The sequence below is a fragment of the Liolophura sinensis genome, chromosome 6, assembly GCF_032854445.1.
Source record: "Liolophura sinensis isolate JHLJ2023 chromosome 6, CUHK_Ljap_v2, whole genome shotgun sequence".
In the NCBI taxonomy this organism is placed as follows: domain Eukaryota; kingdom Metazoa; phylum Mollusca; class Polyplacophora; order Chitonida; family Chitonidae; genus Liolophura; species Liolophura sinensis.
The window spans coordinates 40526877-40534215 of record NC_088300.1 but is presented as its reverse complement, the minus strand read 5'-3'; positions in this window follow the sequence as shown (position 1 = coordinate 40534215).

The window sequence follows — 7339 nt, the reverse complement described above, 5'->3', positions numbered from 1 at the left end:
CAGTCCAGTTAAGCCGTCTGATGATGCAGCGGAAGGCAATATCTTTTCCCCGATGGTGGATTACTTTCTAAGTAAAGGGAACTCGTCCTTTCTACTAGCAGACGAAGATTCCAGAGATAGTGGAATAGGCTTTGAAGACAGTTTCACCAATGATGAGTGTCCACTTTCGATTTTTAGCAGGCGTTTTATACAGCTTAGTAAGGTAAAATCACGTTTATATCGTTTTACGTAATCACTACCAGCATTCTGTGTGGTATTATTTTGGAGAATAGAATTCATGGCATGATTTGCCAGAACAATATAACAATTAATGAAAGATGTTTTACCCTATAGGTGCCCGAACCTAGGAAAAAACATTGCCCATATAGCCAAAAGCGAAGGCGTTCGCAAAGCGACGAAGATGAGTCATCTGTCCAGAAGAGAAAGAGATCTGACGACATGATGGAGACAAGCAAGTGTTTACTTAGACCGCCCAATTTCCAGTCAGAAGATCAAATTAAAACTGCCCTAGACAGAGGTAATCATAATAATGGTGAATCTTCTCAAAACTGCTTACAATATTACTGCAAGATGCATTTTACCTACATACTAAAAATATTACCACTGCAGAGTATTTAAATGTTTATTTCTCCTTGGCAGTGTCGGAAAATCCAGACCTGATCAGTGACGGCAGCGTGGCCTACTGTCTGCCAACTGTTCCAGGCAAGCATCAAGATCTCAAGTCCATCACGCCGGAAACTTTGGCGCGGCTTCAAAACCACGAATTTAATGACGTAGTAGAAGAATTCCTCATTGTGGATTGCAGATATCCCTATGAGTTTCAAGGCGGCCACATCAAAGGAGCTGTCAACTATTACACCAAGGACAGTATTGTGGAAAACCTTATTTCCAAACCAGTCATTACCAGGAGTAGAGGAACGAAAAGAAGCATTCTAATATTTCACTGTGAATTTTCATCTCAAAGAGGTCCACAAATGTCTCGATTTTTAAGGAGCCAAGACAGGCAGATGAACAAGGATCGATATCCGCAGCTGTGTTATCCTGAGATTTACTTACTTCACGGCGGATACAAAAACTTCTTTGAGAAAGAAAAGGTAGGTACATAAGCATATTGTTGATTTAGGCTTTTGGTAACAAGCATGACTATATTCAAAAGTAATCACCAGAAAGTTTAAGTCCATGTACTTGATATTATGCTCAGGCACAATTGAGTAATGTTGTTTATTCTTATCTTTGTAGGAACTCTGCACGCCACAGGCCTATCTGCCGATGCACCATGAAGATTTCAGGGAGCACATGCGAACATTCTGTCGCCAGTCTAAGACGTGGGCTGTGCAAAAGAAGAGTCGTTCAGCATTAAGATTTTTCTTTTAAGGCTTGACAGTCAATCAATTCTTATTTTTCATGGTGGGTGTTGACCAAACATACATTTGTTGTTTTGTACGCATCAAGTCTATACTTGTTTGTGGACATATAGTCTGTTCTTCTTTAAATCTTGACACCTATGTTTGTTTGTTTGTTGATATTATCCCAGTGCTATCGTTTGTGTGTGACCTATATATGCGGAAATAAAAGATGCATTTTGAATGTTATCTAAGTTTTTTTCTTATTTTCTACGATGTATGTTTGCAAAATGTGCAGGATAACATGTATGAATAGAAAATCGTAAATATAAATATTTAACCTTTGAATAAAAATTGTAATATTATAGACAGACGGGATTTTAAATTCATATTCAGTAGTGTTTGCCTAAAAGCTCTAAAAGACATACTGTTCTTCCATGCCCCGAGGCGACCCCCAAGCTCACTTAAAGTGACATTCACATATAGTGTGTGAAAGGTACGATTATTGTTTGACACCCAAAGTGAAAATCGTTGGGCGACCTCTCAAGCTTACTTAAAGTGACAGATGCATATAGTGTGTAAAAGGTACGATTAATGTTTGACACCTGGACTGTAAGTCCTAGCTTGATGACAGAATAAGAGATTCGCACACACTGTAGTACTTGTATCGATGATTATGCACACTATGAGACACATTTTCTGCACCAAGCCCACGTGCTTCTCGAACAAATTTTAGCGGCTGTTCTGTGTACACACCAGACTTTAGACTGTCATTGAAAAACTCTTTCCAAAATTTGTTTTAAAGTGAATTTGTGTAATATTTACTTTTCTTAAGGCTTACCAATAAACATGAACCGAAATAATTTGTAGCAAACGTTTGTTTGCCTTATATAATATGTATGACGAAATCAAGCGCAATCATATATTGCACGCCACAGATCTACCTGAAGATGCACCATGAAGATTTCAGGGAGCACATGCGAACATGCCGTCGCCAGTCTAAGGCCTGGGCTGGGGAAAGGAGAGTCGTTCATGTATGCCGTCATTGTTGTAGCAAAAAAAGTTAGAGATATGAAGCAATTCATGTGGTAAAAGTCATGTTCTAATTATACTGTATCCCGTGTGCATAGTTTACCTGTCGCGAAAGCACCATGTGGCCCGTTACGAGCTATAATATCACTGTATTTTGTAGATTATGAAACACAAGGCAAGCAACAATTTTACTGAGCACATGCATAAATGTATTAATACAACACATTTGCAGTCGAAAATTAAGTTTCCTACAAGCTGTGGCATGAGGCAGATGCTGACACAAGTATACAAAACACTTTCTTGTTTTCAATTCAAAAGAGTTTTTGTTCAGAAGTTGACTGTTCGGAGATTCGAAAGTATAAAACAGGTTTTAAATGAACTGTAGATAAAAGGCAGACGAGTGCCTTACGCAAGTTACCTGCAAGTATAACCTGTACTTTCTCTACGTGCACTCAGCGTCTCTGGTGCCGTCAGTGTTTTCAAGTTTGCATAGATTACCTACACGCTAACAATCAAACTAGTTAAGTGGTCACTACAGGAAACAACATTCATGAAAAAAGTGTATCAGGTGGTGTAAAAAAATGCCTGAGAAGGTTTTACTTAGCACAAAATGGTGAGTGCATTCTAGTTGTTCCAAGCGCCCTTCTTCGTAATAAAGCAAGTCGAAAAATAGTGTTTTATGGGGTATATATGGGGAACTTGGCATTGGAAATAAATACGATTTTGAACTGTGAACAATGATTTTTGAGCCGTGAACAATGTTATCTTTCTGACAGTTTCTTCTTGTAATGACACTGAATGCCTTTCAAACACTCCCTTGCATGTCAATGGTCATAATATCTAGCCTTGTTCATTTTGTCGTCTGTGAAGAAGCTAACTACGATGTCTTCTCACCTCGGGTGGCCCTTTCTTTATGTAGCATCTCCCACGTGTTACATAGATAACAACACCTGCGGCATGGAGTGAATCTGGGTGGTGAGTAAAGGACATCAGCGCTAATCCTGCACTGCTGAACTGGATTATCGGAAAGTGATTAACTTGTTTTTCTACAGACTGTTTCTTTCAAGCCATGTGAAGATGGCATGAGTTTTCATTGGCCATTGAAACAGAACTCCGGCTAGCTTGAACTACGGAGAGTTTTTTTTATCAACAAGAGATATAAATCAGAATTTAATAAACTGAACTTCAGTCCGAGTATTTACTAAAACCAACTGTCAAAGAAACAAATTATCTATGATGGCATATTCATTACCTAAGAAGTTGTTTGAGGACGACTGCTCCTTTGAATTACACAGTCCAGTTAAGCAGTCTGATGATGCAGCGGAAGGCAATATCTTTTCCCCGATGATGGATTACTTTCTAAGAAAAGAGAACTCGTCCTTTCTACTAGCAGACGAAGATTCCAGGGATAGTGGAATAGGCTTTGACGACAGTTTCACCAATGAAGAGTGTCCACTTTCGATTTTTAGCAGGCCTTTTATACAGCTTAGTAAGGTAAAATCACGGTTATGTCGTTTTACGTAATCACTACCAGCATTCTGTGTGGTATTATTTTGGAGAATAGAATTCATGGCATGATTTGCCAGAACAATATAACAATTATTGAAAAACATTTTACCCTATAGGTGCCGGAACCTAGGAAAAAACATTGCCCATATAGCCAAAAGCGAAGGCGTTCGGAAAGCGACGAAGATGAGTCAAATGTTCAGAAGAGAAAGAGATCTGACGACATGATGGAGACAATGAAGTGTTTACTCAGGCCGTCCAATTTCCAGTCAGAAGATCAAATCAAAACTACCCTAGACAGAGGTAATAATAATAATGGTGAATCTTCTTAAAACTGCTTACAATATTACTGCAAGATGCCTTTTACCTACATACTAAAAATATTACCACTGCAGAGAATTTAAATGTTTATTTATCCTTGACAGTGTGGGAAAATCCAGACCTGATCAATGACGGCAGCGTGGCCTACTGTCTGCCAACTGTTCCAGGCAAGCATCAAGATCTCAAGTCCATCACGCCGGAAACTTTGGCGCGGCTTCAAAACCACGAGTTTGATGACGTAGTAGAAGAATTCCTCATTGTGGATTGCAGATATCCCTATGAGTTTCAAGGCGGCCACATCAAAGGAGCTGTCAACTATTACACCAAGGACAGTATTGTGGAAAACCTTATTTCCAAACCAGTCATTACCAGGAGTAGTGGAACGAAAAGAAGCATTCTAATATTTCACTGTGAATTTTCATCCCAAAGAGGTCCAAAAATGTCTCGATTTTTAAGGAGCCAAGACAGGCAGATGAACAAGGATCGATATCCGCAGCTGTGTTATCCTGAGATTTACTTACTTCACGGCGGATACAAAAACTTCTTTGAGAAAGAAAAGGTAGGCACATAAGCATTTAGTTTATTTAGGCTTTTGGTATCCAGCAAGACTATATGTAAAAGTAACCACCAGAAAGTTTAAGTCCATGTACTTGATATTATGCTCAAGCACATTTCAGTAATGTTGTTTATTCTTATCTTTGTAGGAACTCTGCACGCCACAGACCTATCTGCCGATGCACCATGAAGATTTCAGGGAGCACATGCGAACTTTTCGTCGCCAGCCTAAGACGTGGGCTGGGGAAAAGAAGAGTGGTTCAGCGTTGAGATTAGTCTTTTAAGGCGTGAAAGTCAATTAATTTTTTTATTTCATGGTGGGTGTTGACCAAACATACATTTGTTGTTTTGTACGCATCAAGACTGTATTAGTTCGTGGACATATAGTCTGTTTTTATTTAAATCTTGACACCTATGTTTGTTTGTTTGTTGATATTATCCCAGTGCTATCGTTTGTGTATGACCTATATATGCGGAAATAAAAGATGCATTTTGAATGTTATCTAAGTTTTCCTCTTACTTTCTACGATATTTTCTTAGCAAAATATGTAGGATATGAATAAAATGTATGAATAAAAAATCGTAAATATAAACATTTAAATTTTGAATAGAAATTGTAATATTATAGACAGACGGGATTCTAAATTCATATTCAGTAGTGTTTGGCTAAAAACATTAGAAAACAAACTGTTCTTCCATGCTCGGAGGCGACCCCAAGCTCACTTAAAGTGACATTCACATATAGTGAAAATCGTTGAGCGACCCCTCAAGCTTACTTAAAGTGACAGATGCATATAGTGTGTAAAATTTACGATTAATGTTTGACACCTAGACTGTAAGTCCTAGCTTGATGACAGAATAAGAGATTCGCACACACTGTAGCACCCGTATCGATGATTATGCACACTATGAAACACATTTTCTGCACCATGCCCCCTTGCTTCTCGAACAAATTTTAGCGGCTGTTCTGTGTACACACCTGACTTTAGACTGTCATTGAGAAACTCTTTCCAAAATTTGTTTTAAGGTGCATTTGTGTAATATTTACGTTTCTTAAGGACTACCAATAAACATGAACCGAAATTATTTGTAGCAAACGTTTGTTTGCCTTATATAATATGGATGACGATATCAAGCGCAATCACAGATTGCACGCCACAGATCTACCTGCCGATGCACCATGAAGATTTCAGGGAGCACATGCGAACATGCCGTCGCCAGTCTAAGACCTGGGCTGGGGAAAGGAGAGTCGTTCATCTATGCCGTCATTGGTGTAGCAAAAAAAGTTAGAGATATGAAGCAATTCGTGTGGTAAAAGTCATGTTCTAATTATACTGTATCCCGTGTGCATAGTTTACCTGTCGCGAAAGCACCATGTGGCCCGTAACGAGCTATAATATCACTGTATTTTGTGGATTATGAAACACAAGGCAAGCAACAATTTTACTGAGCACATGCATGAATGTATTAATACAACACACATGCAGTCGAAAAATAAGTTTCCTACCAGCTGTGGCATGAGGCAGATGCTGATACAAGTACACAAAACACTTTCTTCTTTTCATTTCAAAAGAGTTTTTGTTCAGAAGTTGACTGTTCGGAGATTCGAAAGTATAAAACTGGTTTTAAATGAACTGTAGATAAAAGGCAGACGAGTGCCTTACGCAAGTTACCTGCAAGTATAACCTGTACTTTCTCTACGTGCACTCAGCGTCTCTGGTGCCGTCAGTGTTTTCAAGTTTGCATAGATTACCTACACGCTAACAATCAAACTAGTTAAGTGGTTACTACAGGAAACAACATTCATGAAAAAAGTGTATCAGGTGGTGTAAAAAAATGCCTGAGAAGGTTTTACTTAGCACAAAATGGTGAGTGCATTCTAGTTGTTCCAAGCGCCCTTCTTCGTAATAAAGCAAGTCGAAAATTAATGTTTTATGGGGTATATATGGGGAACTTGACATTGGAAATAAATACGATTTTGAACTGTGAACAATGATTTTTGAGCGGGGAAGAATGTTATCTTTCTGACACTTGCCTCTTGTAATGACACTGAATGCCTTTCATACACTCCCTTGCATGGCCATGGTCAAAATAATGAGGCTTGTTCATTTTGCCGTCTATGAAGACGCTAACTATGATGCCTTCTCACCTCGGGTGGCCCTTTCTTTATGTAGCATCTCCCACGTGTTATGTAGATAACAACACCTGCGGCATAAAGTGAGTTTGGGAGGTGAGTAAAGAACATCAGCGCTAATCCTGTATTGCTGAACTGGATTATCGCAAAGTGATTAACTTGTTTTTTCTACAAACTGTTTCTTTCAAGCCATGTAGAGATGGCATGAATTTTCATTGGCCATTGAAACAGAACTCCGGCTAGCTTGAACTACTGGGAGTTTTTTTATCAACAAGATATATAAATCAGAATTTAATAAACTGAACTTCAGTCCGAGTATTTACTGAAACCAACTGTCAAAGAAACAAATTATATATGATGGCATATTCATTACCTAAGAAGTTGTTTGAGGACGACTGCTCCTTGGAATTACACAGTCCAGTTAAGCAGTCTGATGATGCAGCGGAAG